Source organism: Monodelphis domestica, chromosome 5 (genome assembly GCF_027887165.1).
Source record: "Monodelphis domestica isolate mMonDom1 chromosome 5, mMonDom1.pri, whole genome shotgun sequence".
In the NCBI taxonomy this organism is placed as follows: domain Eukaryota; kingdom Metazoa; phylum Chordata; class Mammalia; order Didelphimorphia; family Didelphidae; genus Monodelphis; species Monodelphis domestica.
This window is the reverse complement of record NC_077231.1, coordinates 145,335,946-145,357,718: the sequence shown is the minus strand read 5'-3', so window position 1 is coordinate 145,357,718 and position 21,773 is coordinate 145,335,946. Positions and strand designations below refer to the sequence as shown.

The 21,773-nt window shown below is 35.5% G+C and overlaps 1 pseudogene; it reads left to right on the top strand.

The window, feature by feature from the left end:
- Positions 1–10,106: 10,106 nt before the first annotated feature.
- On the top strand, positions 10,107–10,968 carry LOC100011068 (FGFR1 oncogene partner 2-like; annotated as a pseudogene).
- The last annotated feature ends 10,805 nt before the right edge of the window (positions 10,969–21,773 follow it).

The window sequence follows — 21,773 nt, the reverse complement described above, 5'->3', positions numbered from 1 at the left end:
TGCCCTGGCATCTCTTTTTTAATATTAAAGAAGTACTCATTTAAGCTACAGCTTAAATTAAAATACACACACACACACACACACACACATATATATATTTATATATATATATATATATATAACTAGCTCCAGGATTATAGATTATAAATATTCTTCTATTATGAAGGCTGAATCAATCAAAAATAGTGAAAATTATAATTAAACAATCAGCAGGCATTTATTAAATATCCATTATGTACCAGTGCCTATACTGGATATTAGGGATACAAGGAGAAAAATGAATTGGCTTCTGTGGTCATGGAGCTTACATTGGATTGGGGAAAACATCTGTACATCATGTAGCCAATTAAAGCTCAGAGAATTTTTATAAAACAACATCTCTCTCAGATAAGTTGGTCCCCTAGCAAAGATACCTATGATTCCCCTTCAGATTTCTAGATCTACTCTTGAGAAAATGTAATGATTCTCTATAATGCTACTGTCTCATATATGTCTTATGGTATTTACTCCCTAATCTCAATTGACAGTGATTCATTTACCAGCATTATTTAAGTGAAAAGCATCAATTAGTTTATATGAAAAAGATATTTAATGAGAAAAATGTAGCAAGAACAGGAATGGAATCATTACTTTTCTTAATTTGAGAGGGACTCTTTCCTATACACCATTTAGTCTTCTGACTGATGGGGAATGGGCTCAAACAGCCAGGTTACAATTTGTGAGGTAGTGAGTCCCATGAAGTGGTTTCATGTATTTGAATTTATACTATTTGAAGTTATAATTTTGTAAAATTTAGTAATTACTTTCAGCTCAATGGAGATATGCAGAGCAAATTTTAGGATTCATTCATTTATACTATTCAGAATATAATATAGATTTTATCAATATTTGCCCTACCAGGTCCATTTCTAAATTTATCATACCTAATTTAGAATCACTCCCTTGCTTAAAGAGCCTAACATGGCATCTATGCTCAAGCCATTAAATGGCTACACTGGTGGGTCAGTCATAGCTGGCTACCAATTCTGGCACAGAGTTTTTGGTGATATGCCATGCCAACCTTTTGAAGTTACAAGGTCATTTCCATATACTAATAATCCTTTAATTACAGCCAGGCATAAGAATCAGAAATAAGAGCAGGGCCATCACTCCTAGGATAAATGATAGCATTTTGAATTGCAAGGTAAAAGTCCAAGGTTCTACACAGATAGGCATCTAGCATTATTTACTTTCATGCCTAAACACAGTTGGGAAAGCAAATTCAAGGAGCCCACTGTGTCCACTTAATGACTTTTTAACAATCTTGCTTCAGGTCAGCAACCAATCAGAAGTTCATTTTTCACCACACACTTAGTGTGTTGTTACCCAGTTACACAGTCATCACATGATCTATGAATATTAAACACACACCCTAACTTGTTTGGCTTTTTGATAGTACTTTCCCTCTCATGTAATGCATTTTGAAAGGTACTATGCTTTACCAGTTACTGGTTTAATATAAAATAGAGATTGAAGTAAAGACAAAGAATAAGATATGATAAAAATATAGTCAGTTACCTATTTTACCTTGTATAATGTTTTCTTCATCTTGTTTAGACTTAAATTTTTTCCTTAATCTAATCCATTTTAATTTTACTTGGTATATTTCATGAGGGGTGTTCTGTGCCTAATTTCTGCTATATTGTTTTCCAGTTTTTCTATCAGTTTGTGTTAAATAGTGAGTTCTTTGAAAAATTTGGATTTGGGGGTTTAATTAAAAATTAAGTTTCTATGGACCTAATAAAATTTAATCACTAGGTATTACCTCTAGAATCAAATACAAATTCTTCTGGCATATAAATTCCTTTTTAAACTAGCTTCATACTACCTTTCCAATTTTCTTATATATCACTCCCCTTCAAATACATACATTCAAAAAATTAATTTTCCTATTATTCCTGATATCATTCTAATCCCTGTTTCTGTTTTTGCAGAGGATTGAAATCTTATCACTTGAACGCCCAACCACCCTCTTCACTCATGCCTTAGAATCCTGAGCTTACTTCAAAACTCAGCTTAAGGTCCACTTCCTACCTGATACCATTCTTGATTACATTCCCTGCACATTAGTATCCCTTTTCATAACTAAAACAAAGGAAACAAAAACCCTCCTTATATTTATTCTATATAGTTCACACTCTCAAAAAGTCATAAAAAGCAAAGAAAAATGCCATTCTACATTATTATAGGAGATTGTTCATTAGGAAGGACATACAGCAATGAAGGCATAGGTCTAGTTCATATATATTATCTATATTTTTATCATATCTTATTCTTTGTCTTTATTTCAACTGACTGCATTAAACTAAAAGGTTTTACACAAACAAAACCATTGCAACCAAGATTATCAGGAAAGCAATTAATAGAAAAAAAATCTTTATAGCAAAATCTCTGTCAAAGACTTAATTTCTCAAATATTTAGAGTCAAATTTATAAGGAGATTAAACATTCCCCAAATGACAAGTGGTTAAAGGTAATGAATGGCAATTCTCAGATAATATTAAAGCTATTTTTAATCACATGAAAAAATGCTCCAAATTACTAAAAAAATAGAGAAATGGAAATTAAAACAACTTGAAACCACTTCATGCTTATGAGAATGGCTAATATGACAAAAAAAAGGAAAATGATAAATGTCAGAAGTTATGTAGGGAAATTAGGACACTAATAAACTATTGGTGGAGATAATTTATACAACTGTTCTGGAGAGCAATTTAGAATCATTCCCAAATGGTTATCAAATTGTGCACACACTTTGACCCAGAAATACTACTGGTAGGACTGTATACCAAAGAGACCAAAGATGGAGGAAAAGATCTACTTATACAAATATATATATATATAAAATCTCTTTTGTGATGGCAAAGAACTGGAAAAAGGAGGAATGTTGATCCTTTGTGGAATGACTCAACACGTTGAGGTATATGTAATCAAATACTATTGTTTCATGAAAAATTATAAACAGGAAGATCTCAAAAAATCTGGAAATACATATGAAATGATGCAAGGTGATGTGAACAGAAGGAGAAGAATGCTCTATAACAATAGTCTACTATATTCAACTGTAAATGACAACTATCATCAGCAATGCAAGAATCCAAGACAACTACAAGGGACTAAGGGTAAAAATGGATTCCACTTCCATGGAATGAACTGATGGAGTAAGAATGTAGATTTAAGTCTTTCATTTTTCACTTTATTTTCTCCATGAATTTGTCTGTATCACAATGTGTCTTCTTTTGTAACATGAAAAATATGGAAATATATTGTATTAAAATACATATATAACATATCATAATATGTTCTGTACTGAGGAGGAGTGAGAGATTAGAATGGAAGGAGAGTTCATGAATCACAAAATGTCAGAAACAATTATTAAAAATTGCATTGAAATAAAAGATAATTTAAATTTTTAAAAAAAGGATTGACATACTGTGACAATTTAGGAACATCCTGCTAATTTGGAAGCTGTATGGAGGATATATTGGAGAGAAGAAAGATTTAGGATCAGGAGAAAAAATAAGAGATTGCTTCAATCAACTGCCAGAGCAGTGATGATGCCATGACTAAGATCAATAGATATATTAATGTGAATAAAGAGACAAATGTTTTTTAAATGGTGTCATGGAGGTAGGATTTTACAAAACTTGTCAGATTATTGAACGTGTGGTCAGGGTATGTCTGTGAGGGCGGGGTTTGGAGATGATTCTGATGTTGTAAACTTGGGTTCCTAAAAGTATATATTACCAATAGAAACAGGGAAGTTTAAAAGAGGCATGAATTTGCAGGTAACAATAATGACTTAGACATTTTTAGTTTAAAATGACTTATAGATCTACATCTATAATTGGGCTGATTCTTTACTTTACTTACTGATTCATCGACTTTATCCCTAAAATAGAAATAGTTATTATTAAAATTTTAAATCTCTTTATTAGAGATGAATGACCTCATATTTATTTCTTCAATATGTCAAAAGACCCATGGCCTCACTGGTGTGCATACCACCAGTATCTACCACATGTAAATTCAACCCCTTCAACCTTCTATAGGCAGTTTCATGGGTCACAATAACCAAAAACATTTTGCATCTATTAACTATACTCTCCATACATAGCTAAGGAGGTCAGTGAATGACAAGTATATTATTCTCTCACAACGCTTAAAATCACTGAATTTTTGAATTGCAAGACTCTTCAGCCGTTTACTCCAAATCACGTCCCCTACAAAATCCCTTCTGAAGTATAACAGGCATGTGATAATGTAGTATTCCCTTAGAGGAAGTAGGATAAAGGGAGACACATTACCTAACAGCCCCTTTTACTTTGGAATATTTCTGATTAATTGGAAATCAAACAATTTCTATATGAAATCCTAAATTTGCTACTTTGCAACTCTGAGACTTTGTACTGAAACCTTTCTATCTTGATGAGATATACCAGAGTTTAATTCTCTGCTAGTCTAGTGTTCAAGAATTTACAGACACCTGTCTTATCAGCACAGGACACTGAGATAGGACATTAGGGTTGGATCATTATATTGTTTTTTAAAGCCTTATATAATCACTTCATCTAGATAATTTCATAAGCAAAGGACCCTAGTTCTTTGTGTCAAGGAACTGCAAGACAAAGGTAAATCAAAAATACCTTTTTAGGTACTCATTTTAACCAAAAACTGACGAGTGTTCTTTATATATTTGCCAAGAATGTCTTTTCTCTAAAAAAAAGTTGTGGGCACAAGAGGAGGAAAATGAACTTAAAAATATATTTCAAGTGATAAACTTTCTCATTCTGAACAGAGCAGTTTTGTAGAAGGTCATATTAAATTGTGTGTGTACATCAAATAGAACTGTGTGTCTTTAGGCAAGTACATAGAAATAAGAAGGTCTGGTGCTTTGATTTTTCTTTCTTTCTTCTTTTTTTTTCTGGTCATGAGGCCATAGCTATTTCATTTATTTATTTATTTATTTTTGTTATTGACATTCAGATGAAATTGAACTAGATGAGTTTTCTGGTCAGTGGAAGAAAAACACAATCCGATAGATATCAAAAGAAGCCAGTGATAATTCCTGACAACATCTCAGTGTGTTCTCTTTCCCATCCCAGCTGTCAGAGTGATGTAATCAGAAATAAAGTGCATTTTTTGATAAATGCCTCAGGGTATCTGTAGCTCTTACACACGATGTTATAGTATCTCTCTGTTTTTGTTCCTCAAAAATAAAGGCCTTCATCTTGAAATGCCTTCACATTAGCTGGTTTTCAAAAGAGGAGAGGAAAAAACAATACATCAAACTTGACTGTTTTAACAGGTGATCATATTATGTCCTATTTCCCTAATCCTCAAACAAGTAAATATTAACACGTTTTGCCCAGCATAACTGGATATGGCATGGAATGTGAAAGAACATATTGTAGGTTCAGACAGCTCTTCCCAAAGTAAATTAAAATGGCTTAGATTTGAAAGAAAAAAAACATTCTAGTAGGAAGCTGCCTTCAATCTGTAGAATTTAATCTGTACCACTGACAAAATAATCAGACATCAGGAACACAATAGTGACCCATTAAGTGAAATTGAGACTAGAGCACAGAGGCATGAAAATGAACATGTGGATAGGCTAATGAGCCCCTGTGAAGCTGTTAAAAAACTGGACCCACTCATGGGAAAATTTTGTGAGGGCTGCTAAAAGAGAACACATCTGGGTTGATAGGATGGCAGGAGGTGAAGGAAATTGCCATAGCCATGGAAATGCTAAGAGAAGAAGGGATAAAAGTATGTAGTCTTCAATATCTTAAAAGTCTTAGAGTCACTGAGAGAACTTCACTCTTCAGTCCAGGGAGGTGTTCATCCTATTGTTTTCCACGCTGGTCAGACTCTCTTGAGTTCTGGGCTCAGTTCTGGACTTTACATCTTAAAAAGGACATTGATGCTATTGAATGAGTTCAGAGGAAAATAACAAGGATAGGGAGTGACCTGGAAACAAGATGTAAAAGAATAATTGAAAAATATTGAGATGGGAGAAGAGATTTGGTTGATTTAGAGAGATAACCTTAATGCAGGTTACACATATTTGAAGGAATGTCATCTGGAGAACTTATTCCATTTGGCCCAAGAGAACAGAACTAGTACTTATGGAATGAAAGATATAGGAGTTCATGCATAGACAATCTTTAAGTAGTTAGAGCTCTCCTAAATTTGAATGGTTAACTCTGGACCTCGGTTGTTCCCTTGAAGTGAGTGGGAAAGAGGTAGTTGGAGTCTGCAAATAGGAATTTATTTCATTTGGTACTGACATTCATACTCAATTGTGGATCAGTACTTAATCACCATTGCTTAGAAAAAGAAACTATAGAGATGGTTCTGCTTATTTTACTTTGCATCAATTTATTTGGGTCTTTCAAGCATTTTCTGAAATCCTACTTATCATTTCTTATAGAACAATATTATTCTATTACCTCAATTTGTTCAGCTGTTCCCCAATTGACAGACATTCCTACAATTTTCTGTGAACTACTGTGTACAAGTAGATCCTTTCCCCTCTTTTAAAGATCTTTTTGAGATACAGACCTATTACTGGAATTCAGAATTAAAGAGTATGTACAGTAAGATAGTCCTTTTGGCATAGTTCCAAATTCCCCTCCAGAATGGTTGGTTCAATTCACAACTCCACGAACAATTTATTAGTGTCCCAATTTTGTCACACACCCTCTAACATTTATCACTTCACTCGCTGTCATATTAGCTAATCTGATAGATGCAAGGAGGTGTCTCAGAATTGTTTTACTTTGAATTTCTCTAATCAAGAGTGATTTAGACCATTTTTGTATCATTATTGACAGAGTTGATTCTTCATTTGAAAATTGCTTGTTACTGTCTTTAACCATTTGTCAATTGAATAATAACTGGTATTCTTATAAATTTGACTTTATTCCCTATAAATTCAAGAAAGTTTGGTATGACAAAAATTTTTGCCAAGTTTGTTGTTTCCTTTCCAATCTTGGTTACATTGAGTTTGTGTGTGTGTGTGTGTGTGTGTGTGTGTGTGTGTGTGCAAATGATTCATTTTACATTTTGTATCTTTCTTTTTTGTTCATAATTTCTTTCCTTATCCATAGATATTAAAGTCAAACTATTCTGTGTTCCCCTAATTTACTTATGGTATCATACTTTATGTCTGAATCAGATACCCATTTTGGATTTAACTTGATATAGTGTGTGAGATGTTTGGTACATACTTAATTTCTGCCATGACATTTTCCAGTTCCAAGTAGTTTTGTCAAATAGTGAATTGCTTTTCCCTAAAGCAGGAGTTTGGGGGTTTACAAAATATTAAGATCATTTAATCTCTTTATATTTTGTACCTAATCTATTTTATTGATCCACCATTCTCTTTCTTACCCAGTACCAACTTTTTTTGATGACTGATACTTTATAGTATAGTTTGTAAATTGGTATTTGTAGGCATCATCCTTTACATTTTGTTTATTAATTTTCTTGATATTATTGACATTTTATCCTTACAAACGAATTTTGTTATTTTTGGATTCTACAAAATATTTTTTTTTAGTATTTTGACTGGTATGGCACTTTTCTATTGCCAAAGCTAGCATTTCTAGCACAATATTAAATAACAGTGGTGCTAATGGGCATACTTGCTTTATCCTTGATCTTAGTGGGAAGGCATCTGAATTATCACAGTTGCAAATTATATTTACTGATGGTTTTAGATATATATTACTTATCATGTTAAAGTAAGGGGTCACTAATTCCTATACGTTCTAACATTTCTAATAAGAAAATCTATAGCTAATGCAGAAATTATTAATTAAATTCTTTCTGCTCTCCAACTTCCTGAAGCCCTAACTATAATTCATTGCTCTGCCCATACAGGTGTCACTGACCTTGTCTCTAGGGGAAATGATCGAGTAGATGCTGCTGCAAAGCTAGCAGCCATAGAAGGTCCTGGATTAATTTTAACATTAACAACCACTGATGACTGAAATTTAACACTTTCCTATAATGAAAAGGAAGTGGAAAAATGGAAGCAAAAATTCAAAGCAAAACAGATTAATGGAGTATAGGTGTCATCTGAAGGAAAGCCCCTGCTCCCTAGAAGTTTCTATCATCAAATTTGCCAATCTATTCATAAAAATGGTCACTTTGGTACCCAGGGCATCGTGGACTCTGTTATCAGAATATGGATAGCCTCTGGTATAACTACTATAGCCTCTAAAGTATGTATCACCTGCTCTAACTGCCAGGCATAAATTCAACATGCCTTTCATGACAAAGCCTTTGGTGGGTGTCCTCTGGCTTACACACCTTTTGAGCACCTACAAATAAATTTCATAATAATGCCAAAGGTTGGACATTATAAATTTTGTCTAGTCATAGTAGATCGATGGACCAGATGGCTGGAAGCATTTCCTGCAGCCTGAGCCACAATGACTTTTGTTGCTAAGGTGCTTTTAAAAGAGATTATTCCTTGCTTTTTGACCTGCCAGCACATATTGATTCAGATAAAGGAAGTCATTTTACTGATTCTGTCTTAAATCAGATATATTCTTACTTGGGGATAACTCCCAAATTTCATGTACCATATCATCCCCAGAGCTCAGGCCAAGGTGAAAGAATGAACAGATAACTTAAAACTATGATTGGCAAATTATGCACTGAAACACATTTAAAATGGCCTGAAATTCTCCCTCTGGCCCTATTTTATCTTAGAAGCAGGCCTAGAAGAGACCTATACATCTCACCATTTGAGATGCTTTTTTGACATCCACCTATACAGGCTAAGCCTTTCTCCCATACATATATATATATATATATATATATATATATATACACATATATATATATATATATATATATATATATATATATATCACTATTGGGGGAGATACTGCTATTGCTTCCTACATACAGGAATTGTAGCACAAACTGCATGAACTCCATGAATCTGGAGCTGCGGTACAAGTTGGACCACTAGACTTTTTACTTTATGACCTGAACCCAGGAGACAAGGTGTATATTAAGAATTTCCAGCATACTGGAGCAACTCAGCCTTGCTGGGAAGGGCCATTCCAAATATTCTTAACTACTCCAACATGAATAAAGATTGGAGAGAAGGACTCTTGGATTCATTGCTCACATGTAAAGAGAGCATCTTCTGTTGAAACTGATTGACTGTATCCTATCACATGCATTGGAGATAATAATCCATTGACAAGTGGATGCTCTTTTTTTGAGAACACATTGAATTCTTGAATTTTTTCCCTTATTTTATTATTGCTTTTCTTTTATTTTTGATTAGAATATTTGATTTTTTTCCTTTTTTCTCATTTCTTGTACTAAAGGTACATACAATTAATATTATTTTTTGAAGTAATATAAGATATGTGTATATATATATATATGCATATATATATATATATATACTTATAATATTAATGCATACCCAAAAAGCTTTAAACTGCCTGCCATTTCTTGATAAATGTTATGGGACTGTAATTAATGTTTGTGTCTGATTCTAGGAAATGGGATAAAAATAAGGAGCACAGACTTAACCTGAATAGTGCCAAAAAGAGCACACAGGTCAACAAAGAATGAAACCAATCCAGGTCCAATTGATGTACTTCTAAGACAATACAAAAGGACTTGAACCTAATGTGAGACTTAAGGATGTGATGCTTGACATATGTTAAGTTGTAGGACTTCCTTGTATCTACACTCTGTGATTGGTAGATGTAAAAATTTAGGGGAGGTGACATAAGAGAAAATTTCTTTAAAAGGCCCCTTCCCCTGCCCCCTTGGAGTGGGAGATTGTAAGAGAAGCTGCTTGCCTCCCACTCTGAGATAGGGGGTAGATCCGACTGCCTCCTCTTGCTGCTGTCTCTGCTGAGCTCTGCCGTCACCTGATAAGGGGACCTAACCTGACGCAGAGGTCTCCTAAGGAGGAGAGGAGCCTGGCCTTCCAGGGTCAGCTGGGCCCTGCCAGCAGAGCCCACCCACAGGCTGACCTGGAGGTGGAGGCGGCAGCAGATGCTGCAGGAAGGGAGGTGAGAGAAAATGAGCTGCACAATTGAAAAAGCTCTTGCAGATGCTAAAGCACTTGTTGAACAATTAAGAGACCATGACAATGCAGCAGAATCTCTGATTGAACAAACTACAGCTCTCAACAAGTGAGTGCAAGCAATGAAACAGTATCAAGAAGAAATTCAAGAACTTAATGAAGTTGCAAGACACCAACCACGATCTACATTAGTTATGGAAATACAGCAAAAAAAATGGGCAAATCAGAGAATTGCAGCAAGAAAATAAAGAATTATGCACATTGCTTGAGGAACACCAGTTGCTTTAGAACTAATAATGAGCAAGTATGGAGAACAAATGTTTAGGTTGTTAATGACCAGCAAAAAGGATGACCCAGGTATTGTAATGAAGTTAAAGGAGCAACATTCCAAGATTGGCCCTGAAGGAATCTTCCTTGGTGCACCTCCTTTGAAGCAACTCAACATGGACTGGAGAGAAGGAACTTGGAAGCCAATCTGAATGAATTACAAGTACATGTGGACCAGATTACTGAAATGGCAGCAGTAATGAGGAAAGCTATTGAAATTGATGTGCAGCAAGGTTATAAGGAGCAGGAATGGATTTTTCAACTTGAACAATAAAACAAAAGCTTGAGAGAAATCCTCCAAATAACTCGAGAATCATTCCTGAGCCTTAAGAAAGATGATGCATTAGAGAATACGTCTTTGTCAGCATTGGTAACCAACAGTGATTTGAGCCTGAGAAAGAGCTGAAGATCCTGGAATATCACTGAGCTTCTATTGCACAGCTCCTAATAAGGAACCAGGGTTTACTTTGAAAGTTGCTAATGAATTGAGCACCAGAAAAATTACAATCTTAAATCAGCCCTTCATTTCATTCTTTTTGTGTTATGTTGAATACACTGGCAAATGAAATTTTTAAAAGATATTAGTGGAAGATCAATATTTGGTTGTTATTGACGTTATTCTTATTAAACTTTGTACTGGGAAAGTGGAAACTTCAAGCCATTGTTGTTAGGTAAACAAATAAAAGTTCTTGTATATAGAAACTACTGATACCAGGGCCCCCTGCAATGCTGTTATTTTTCTTAACTTTTTTTATCCAAATATTGAATATATACCTGAGGTAAAGCTCTACATAGAGATTATGTAGCAGTCCAGCCCATAGGTATTATGGAGAGACAAGGATTGTGAGTGAGCACATGGCCATCCTGCACATGGCAATGAATTCTATTCCCAGCATGCCTGAGGTTAGGGCGCGAAACCTTGCTTCCTCCTGTCTCACTCACCTGAGGATAATAACCCCACCTTCACCTTGTCATAATTTGCAATTATCCAATGGCAATACACTATGTAACTCATCCATATGTATTGAGGCATCATGTAACTTATCAATATATATTGAGCTCATTTGTATATCAAAGAGAATAAAAGGAACAGGATACAGCCAGCTTGGCCACTTGGAGGTTTGCAAAGGAGCAACTTCTCCCCTTTCTCTCTCCTCTCTATCTTTCTCCCTGAGGCCTGGCCCTTTGGTCAGGCCTTCCTGTCTCTCTCTCTCTTTTCCAATGCTAATACCTAGCTTTATCTAACTCCTTTAGTTTCTAATCTCCTTTCCTACTGAGCTAGCATTATCCTCTGACCAGTGCAGTGTTAAATTGAGATCATTGGATGGAATAGCCTGAATAGTAACATCCAGTGGTTGGAGCAGGCTGTGGCTCCCGAATATTAATAATTGATTACTGACTCATTTATTTACATTTCTAAAGCCAGCTCCCCGGATCCAAAACTTCTATCCTGTTTCTATTTTCCTTCCTTAAAACTTCTCCTGGGCTGGGAGGTTTTATATTATACCTTATTTATATTATACCATTTCTTAGACTTACAAAAAAATGGGGGTGGAATTTGTCCATTCCTAATTTGATCTCTATTTGATAGGAAGGCTTGCAAATGATTATTATAGTTTACATTTAGTGGGTCTCACTTTACATTTCTTAAGAAATGCCTTTCAAATGTCAGATCATTTTTAAAACTGATAATCTTTTGTTTTTGTGGCATAGACCATAAATTGGATATGTTTTTTCTTCAAGCCTAGATCCTAAAGAGGTGCTTTTGTTTTTGCCAGCAACATACCATAGTTAATAAAGCCATTTTGGGGTAATAACTGTCCATAACTTACTGAAGGTGAAGAAATGTAGAAACTATCTTTTCAGTGATGAAAAAGAAAGCTACCCTACTTTCTTAGAAAGAAAACCATATAGACAAGATTATTCAGTAGGTTGAACTACTACTTTGGGAGTGAGGGGTGAGGTTTGGATTCCTAAATAAATATGAATTTGATCAGGTTTGTTTTCTGACTGATTTTAGGAATATTAACCTATTTTACCCAACTGTCACAGTTGGAAGGCTTAATATGGCAAACCAGGAATAGAGAGATTTGAAGTGGGCAAAATAAACAATATTTATTTTAGCCTTGTGTCAACTAGAAAAAACGCAGAACTATTAAATAGTCAAAATCACTCTTTAATCAAGGGAAAAGGGGTTAGCGCTACTAATACGACAACAGAGCTGTTTCCCATGACTGCACAGAGTCAAGATGTCCTGGTCACTAGCCCCTGGGAGTGCCACCGACTCAGGATGGACTCCGGGGAACAAAAGAACTTGGGGAACCTATATACCCTTTGGAAATCCAGGGGCAGGGGAAGATGATTGACATCACTATGGCTACAAGGAAAATGGGAGTGTTCAAACTACACAGACAGGATACAATCAAGCTAGAAGCTAGGGTGCAAGAAAAGGGGGCTGCTTACAAAGTTACTAAAGGATGGTTCAGGCCCAAGTCTGACCTTCCTGAGAAAGGTTTTAATACAATAGGGGACTCTACCTAAAACAAAGAATGTCCTTAGCATATGCCTCTCTCACCCAACCAGGATTATCATTTCCCTTCAGGGTAGATTCCCATGGGAACAGGGAACAAGGACAAATTTTGGGGGTCTTCTATCTACAAACTAAATCTAAAATTGGGGTTCATAAGATCCCACTAGGCCACAAGTTTGGGATTTATAAATTCCATGTTGACACTTGTTAATACTAAACATGAGTTTTCACCTTATTTATAGAAGGCACCCTTATTCCTTATAAAGACTGTTTTTCTTGTGTTGACAACAGAAACAAAAAAACTATTATAATGGGTCTCTCTGATTCTGCCCCTGAGCTCATCTGTTCCTAGTGACTTTCAGATTTTTTATGGCCATTATACAAAAACAAATATTTGAGGGTAGTTCATGTTCATGGATTTTATAAAACCAGGAGTTGTTTGTTACTACCACCTTGTGAAATTTCAAAACAGACAACAACATAAAGAAGTATTTGAAGTTTGGGTCATTATTTGAATAGCCAATAAAGTAGAAACTAAGCTTTCTTAAATTTGGAGAGATTATAAATTCCGTATAGATCATCTGTTGAAATACTGCTCTTATAGCAGAATCTCTTGGTGTGTAGAGACTCATATTATTGCCAAGAGTTAAAAGCAACATCTCAAACTTCCCAAACATTGGGTGTTTTCTATTTAAAATTAAATAAATTTTATTCCAGAGGTCTTAGTGAAGATTTTTGATATAAAATAGATAATTTTTTTCCTTAAAATTGTTTGGTAACTGTCTTCTGTCTTATTAAGAAGCAGTACTTGGTGGCAGGTTATCCAAATATTTTTGTTTTAATCCCAATTAACTTAAAGAAATTTAAAAAGCTGCACTATTAAGAATTAGTATGTAGCGATCTTGAGGCAGCTATTATTTTAAAAAAATAAAGCTTGATGAGTATTTTTGTAAATAAAGTTGATTTAATTTATCTCTTGAACCTTCATAGATATATTGTGTTTTTCTGAGATTTAATGTAGGGTTTTACAGTTTCATTTTGAGTAGTAAGTTTTCAACAGGCATCCATTATTTTTGTAATCCAAAAGCTTGAAATATGTATTTGGAGTGTGTACTGTTTATTAATTTTATCAATAAAAATGATTGATAAAATTAGAAAAAAAGAAAATTTCTTTATAAGGAGGGGTAAAAAGTCAGTTCATGGAATTCAGTTCGGAGTGGAATTGTATTCTGAACTCAGTTCAGGAGATTGAGTTCAGTGGAGGACTGGAACCCAGCTTGGAGATGGTCTTGTGGTGAGCGGTAAGACTGACTCCCTTACCCTTAGGGAGGCCACTTTGGCCAAGGCCTTTAACTACTGCCTGGCTCAGCTAATCAAGAGCAGTTTAAGTTAATTCTCTCTCCTCTCTCTCTCTCTCTCTCTCTCTCTCTCTCTCTCTCTCTCTCACTCTCTCTCTCTCTCTCTCTCTCTCTCTCACTCTCTCTCTCTCTCTCTCTCTCTCTCTCTCTCTCTCTCTCTCTCTCTCTCTACTTTCCTTAATTCCTTGTCTCTATATTAATTAAATCTCCATGATTCCCAGCGAGAATGACAAAAATATCAGACCAGGGAATGGCACTTCCCTATCAAAATAAAAGTATAGTTCTTTTTCTTCTCATAGTATGGCAACTTCCTGTATTCTTGGCTGCAAATGGGTAAATGAAATGTTACTGCATTCTGTCCTACAGATTTGTGGGATTAGAAATTACTTTATTTGGACCCTAATACAAGAGCCTATTATGAATTTATTCTTGTTTACTCAAAAATTTATATACATAGATTTTGATATTTTGATTCTGATTTTGAATATTTTTCTCCCCAAAGTTTAACTTTATTCCATTTTTTTCTTTATGTTTTTGTTTTTTTCCTCTTCTTTTGATAATTGACTCATATACCCCCATAACTCAACCATGCATCCTGAGCTGAACTGAATGTTTCTTAACACCTGCTTCAGGGGGGATTATATTTTAATAAAAATTCAAGATTTAAAAATTTTTGTTCAAGAAAGATCTTCAAGGAAAGAAGCTTGCTCACTCTTAAATCCAAAGAATGAACTATTGCAGAAAAATGCCAGAAAACCTACACTACATCAAGAATATCCAGAATGAACTTTGGGTGTGGTTTTTTGAAATGAAGTTTGATTGAACATTTATTTGAATGTATACTCTTATGTCAAAAGGGGACTGCCCCCTAATTGATTTTTGTCAATGTGCTTAGCAAACATTGGTTTTGCTCTCTGCATTTCTTATATTTCCCTCTTCTATCTAACTATTGTATTTTCTACTTAGAAGGTGAAATTATGTATACACCTCCAGTTAGAAAATTTGGAGGTGCAGGATGATTATGTTTAGTGATCAATTGGGGAGATTAGTCTCCCAATCATCATCAGGGGGATTGTGAATTTTAGATTTACTCGACCTTGCTTAGTCTAAAAAAACAGGAATGTCTACACCCCTACTTAAGGATTAAGTATTGAGAAGGATGACTTAGGACAGACATGTGCCAGCAAATGACAAATCAGAAACAATTGACATACCCTTGGGCTGTCCTAAGTCAAGTTTAAGCTATCATTGGTACATGTGAGATGCAGGAAAATGATGTAAAAATGGTCTATATATTTGGTGTCATGTCCTCTTTCCAGCCTATTTGCGTGGAGAAGTGGCTGGGGGCAGCGTGCTGAGCATCTTGGCGTCTTGGCATGGCAGAAGCTATTGTCTGGGTTTGGTGGTGAGTGTCCTTGATACACTACTGGTAAGCTGAGTAATCTAGTTCAGGTGAGGCAAGCTCTCTAGGAGTTTAGGCTGATTCTTTTCTCCTTTTCCTTCCAAACACTATCCACTTAGGAAAGCCTCTAATCTTCTGAAAAGACTTCACGGTGGAGATCTTTGAAATCCCCCTGACACAGGCCAGAAGGGAGAAATCCTATACCCCTTCCCTCTCTTTTTTCCTTAATTCCCTCCCTCTGTATTAATTAAACCACCATAAATTTCCAAAATGACTTGGGCATTTTATTTGATATTCCCTGGCAACCAATTAAATTTAGATTAAGTCACAACCCTAAAATTTCCCCTTACACCTCCCACTCCCCTTGGTTTTCCCATATCGAATTCCTGAAGGGTAAGATAGAATTCTATATCCCAATGGATCTAGATGCTCTTCCGTCTCAGAAATGATTCCACTGAAAGTTTTAAGTATTATCTATTGTCACTCTCTTCCTCTCCTTCTTATAATAGTGTTCTTCAACTCCACCTCCCATTCACCTCTTCATGTGGCATAATTAATCCTATTTTTTCTTTCTTTCTAGCAGGTCAATTCTGGTCTCCAATTTGCTCATTACTTCATGTGATTTCTGGGTTTCTTTTTCCAAGTGTGAGATTCTCTTTTAAATTGTTCTTTTCTTTTTGAATTACTTGCATTTCTATTTCCCACTTTTCTGCCCATTTTTGTTCCATCTTTCTTACTTGATTCTTTAACTCCATTTTGAGTTGCTCAAGAGCTAGTGACCTATTTCCATTTTTTTGAAAAGTTTGGATATTTGCTTGTCATTCTCTGCTGCCATTTCTATACTCTGTTCCTTTTCTCCATAAAATTTATCTAGGTTCAAGGACTTTTTATTTCATTTAGTACTTCTGGATTGTGGTTCCTTCATGTTGGTAGCTATTGCTATGCTCATATTTTTTTTCTCTGAATTATCTTGGCTTCTCAGACAGAAGTCTGAGTGAGACAGGCAGGCAGTTATTGGTGTAATGGACTTGGACTTCATAAAATCGTTCCCTGAGGCTATTTTTCCAATCTCCATAGCATCTACCAGGACCATACTGGATCTGCCATATCTCTGAGCACATGTTCTGTGCCCTGAATTCAGTGTTCCATGCTCCTCAGCTTCAGGTCCCAAGTCTAGCTGCCAAGGATCCAAGCTACTGTGGTGCCCTCACCCAGCTCCTGAGAATTTAGAGATTGCCCCAGCTCTCACTTGGATACTGGTGCAGTAGGTGGTATGGGGGAGGGGTGATCAGGTTGTGCTTTGGTAAGTATAATTTTACTCCCTTATAGTTTGGAAATGCCCAAATCCTGCCTACTGTCATGGCTGTGCCTCTTGGCAGAACCCCTTTTCTCATCTAATTTTGATTTTTATCCTTTTGAGAAGCTTTGTTGTGATTGGTTGTAGGAAGAGTTGTGAAGTTCCTTCTACTCTTTGACCATCTTAGCCTGGAAGTCATGGGTGGGCCATTCTTGATTGTAAACCTAGTTGCTTTACCTTCTGGAATATCATATTTCAAGCCTTTTTTCCCCTTTAATGTAGGAGCTAATAAGTCTTTTATTATCCTGACTGTAGCTTCAGGATAATTTTAATTCTTTCTTTATGATTTATTTCAGCAGGTGATCAGTGGATTCTTTCAATTTCTATTTCATCTTCCTTTTTAAGAATATCAGGAAAGATTTATTTGATATTTCTTCTAATGAGATGTCTAGACTTTTTTTTTATCATGCCTTTCAGGTAGTCCTATAATTCTTATATTGTTTTACCTGAATCTATTTTTCAGGTCAGTTATTTTTCCAATGAGGCATTTCATATTTTTTTTTATTTTTCCATTTCTTTGGTTATGTGTTATTGTTTCTTCATGTCTCATGATGTCATTAGCTTCTACTTGCCTAATTCTAATGTTTTAGGCATTATTTTTTTCCATGATCTTTTGAAACTGACCTCTGCTGCCTGGGCTCATGCCAGGGCCTGATAACTCAAGGAGTGTTTCTGAGGTCTCCCTTGATGGTGCAGCCCCCTGTCCCAGGTTCCCAAATTTGACTCACACCCAGATCATGAATATTGTACAGTAGGTGATGGGAGGTGGTCAGCCAGCACTCCTGTGTTTTCAGTTTATCCTGTGCAAATCAACCCTTTTGCATATTTTTCCAGTTGTGTTAAGTGGGAGAACCCCCTGACTTGTCTTGCTTTGACTCCTCTCATTTTGAGATATCTTCTAAAGATTGTTTTAGAAAGATAGTCAGAGTGGTCTCAGTTTTTGCTGCTACTCAGCTGCCATCTTGACTCTGCTCCTTTAAAAGACATTCTCTTAAACTTCAGTTTTTCCTTACTTCTGCCTTTAGCTCTAGTTCTGTGTTCCTGCAAGTTTCAGTTCTTTCAATAAATATGGAAGCAGTCAGCTCTGAAACCCACTTCCTACTTCTCATCCAGTCTACCCCAGACTTGTATTAGCTTGCAGGACTTAGATTACTGTGAGTAACTTCGACCTGCTGCTTGGGGACCTTAATACAGGTGTTGTCAGGAATTTCTGGCCTCATTATGGGCTTGTACCAAATAGGCATGCAACAGTTCAACTTGAGCTGGCACTTGGGACCTCACTGAAAGTTTGTACTAGGGCTTAGAACTTCAATGGGTGAGTGCAGGGTACTCTGGTGTTGGATTCATTAGTTTCTTGGGGGTTTAGAAATTGTCTTGGGCCAATATGCAGAACTTGGAGTGGTAGGTCCAGGGCCAGAGCCTTGCTGTTGTCCTGCACTGATACTCCTTGGTGTGGCTTTGCTGTGGATGTTTTATGACTTTGCTGCCAATTGTGTTCCACTCTCACTCCAGTGAACCAGAGTATTTCTACCTTACTTCCCTATTGTTTTCTTTGGAATAATTGCTTCACTCCATTCCTTTGTTTTGTCCCTCAAGTATTCATTTTGGAATATGATTTTAAGGCGGTTGGAGAGAATTTTCAGAAAAGTTAGAACTCTCCATATCTCAGCTCCACTATCTTGGCTCCACCCACAGATTTAAGTATGAAAAAAATAGAAAAAAAAAACTGAAATATCTAATCAGAAAAGAAATAAAAAATGACAAGGAAAATAGTTGGGATATAATTTAAGAATGATTAGACTACTGAAAGTCATGATATAAAATTATCTAGACATTTTATTTCAAGAAATTATAAAAAAATTGTCCCAATAACCTAGAGTCAGAAGGTAAGATATAAATGAAAAGAATCCATCTAAACCTCATTGAACCTATCACAAAGTGAAAACTCCCAATAATATTATAGTTAGATTTCATATATCTTAGTAATAAGAAAAATATTGCAAGCAATCTGAGAGAAATAATTCAGATATCATGGAGCCATAGTCAGGATCATACAAAATTTAGCAGATTTCATAATACAGCAGCAGGAAATTTCAAATATTACATGTTGGTAGACAAAGGAGCCAGAGTTAGAACCCAGAATAACCTAATCTTTTAACCTGAGTATAATTCTTCAATGGAAAATTAATATTTAATGAAAAAGAAGACTTTCAATCATTCCTTATAAAAAGGTCAAAGCTGAATAAACAATTTGATGTTTAAATACAAGACACAAAAGAAGCTAGAAAAGGTAAACATTAATGAGAAATCAGGAATAATTTAACAAGGTCAAACTGTTTAAATTCATATGTATATATATATATATATGCATGTATATGAAGTAGATACTTATAACTACTAAGAACTGTATCACTATTAGAAGAATTAGGAGTCTATTGATATATTTCCTGATTCTAAGTTGATTTTTTTAATTTTTTTTAAATAATATTTTATTTGATCATTTCCAAGCATTATTCATTAAAGACAAAGGTCATTTTCTTTTCCTACCCCAACACCCCCCATTGCCGACATGTGATTCCACTGGGTATCACATGTGTTCTTGATTCGAACCCATTGCCATGTTGTTAGTATTTGATTAAGAGTGTTCGTTCAGAGTCTCTCCTCTGACCTGTCCCCTCAACTGCTATAGTCAGGCAGTTGCTTTTCTACTCCCACAGTTTGTCCTCTGCTTATGGATAGTATTTTTCTCCTAGAATCCTGCAGATTGTTCAGGGGCATTACACCGCCACTAATGGAGAAGTCCATTACATTCGATTATACCACAGTGAATTAGTCTCTGTGTACAATGTTCTGGTTCTGCCCCTTTTGCTCTGCATCACTTCCTGGAGGTTGTTCCAGTCCCCATGGAATTCCTCCACTTTATTATTCCTTTTAGCACAATAGTATTCCATCACCAACATATACCAAAATTTGTTCAGGCATTCCCTAATTGAAGGGCATCCCCTCATTTTCCAATTTTTGGCCACCACAAAGAAAGCAGCTATGAATATTCTTGTATAAGTCTTTTTCCTTATTATCTCTTTGGGGTACAAACGCAGCAGTGCTATGACTGGATCAAAGGGTAGACTTTCTTTTATCACCCTTTGGGCATAGTTCCAAATTGCCCTCCAGAATGGTTGGATCAGTTCACAACTCCACCAGCAATGAATTAATGTCCCTACTTTGCCACATCCCCTCCAGCATTCACTGCTTGCCTCTGCTGTCATGTTAGCCAATCTGCTAGGTGTGAGGTGATACCTCAGAGTTGTTTTGATTTGCATCTCTCTGATTATGAGAGATTTAGAAAACTTCTTCATGTGCTTATTAATAGTTTTGATTTCTTTATCTGAAAACTGCCTATCCATGTCCCTTGCCCATTTATTAATTGGAGAATGGCTTGGATTGTTGTACAATAGATTTAGCTCTTTATAAATATGAGTAATTAAACCTTTGTCAGAGGTTTTTATGAAGATTGTTTCCCAATTTGTTGTTTCCCTTCTGATTTTAGTTACATTGGTTTTGTTTGTACAAAAGCTTTTTAATTTGATGTAGTAGAAATTATTTATTTTACATTTTGTGACTCTTTCTATGTCTTGCTTGGTTTTAAAGTCTTTCCCCTCCCAAAGGTCTGACATGTATACTATTCTGTGTTTACCCAATTTACTTATGGTTTCCTTCTTTATGTTTAAGTCATTCACCCATTTTGAATTTATCTTGGTGTAGGGTGTGAGGTGTTGATCTAAACCTAATCTTTCCCACACTCTCCTCCAATTTTCCCAGCAGTTTTTATGAAATAGTGGATTTTTGTCCCAAAAGCTGGGATCTTTGGATTTATTGTATACTGTCTTGCTGAGGTCGCTTTCCCCCAGTCTACTCCACTGATCCTCCTTTCTGTCTCTTAGCTAGTACCAAATTGTTTTGATGATAGCTGCTTTGTAATATAGTTTGAGATCTGAGACTTCAAGGCCCCATCATGTGTGTGTGTGTGTTTTTTTTTGCATTATTTCCCTGGATATCTTTGATCTTTTGTTATTCCAAATGAACTTTGTTAATGGTTTTTCTAAATCAGTAAAGAAAATTTTTGGGAGTTCAATGGGTATGGTGCTAAATAGATGAATAAGTTTGGGTAGAATGTTCATTTTTATTATATTGGCTCATCCTATCCACGAGCAGTTAATGTTTTTATAATTGCTCAAGTCTAGTTTTAGTTGTGTGGAGAGTGTTTTGTAGTTGTGTTCATATAGTTCCTGTGTTTGTCTCAGGAGATAGATTCCTAGGTATTTTATTTTGTCTAAGGTGATTTTGAATGGGATTTCTCTTTCTAGTTTTTGCTGCTAAGCTGTGTTGTAAATATATACAAATGCTGATGACTTATGTGGGTTTATTTTGTATCCTGCAACTTTGCTAAAGTTGTTGATTATTTCAATTAGCTTTTTGGTTGAATCTCTAGGATTCTTTAAGTAGACCATCATGTCATCTGCAAAGAGTGATAACTTGGTCTCCTCCTTGCCTATTTTGATGCCTTCAATTTCTTTTTCTTCTCTAATTGCTATTGCTAGTGTTTCTAGTAAAATGTCAAATAATAGAGGTGATAATGGGCATCCTTGTTTCACTACAGATCTTATTGGGAATGCATCTAGTTTATCCCC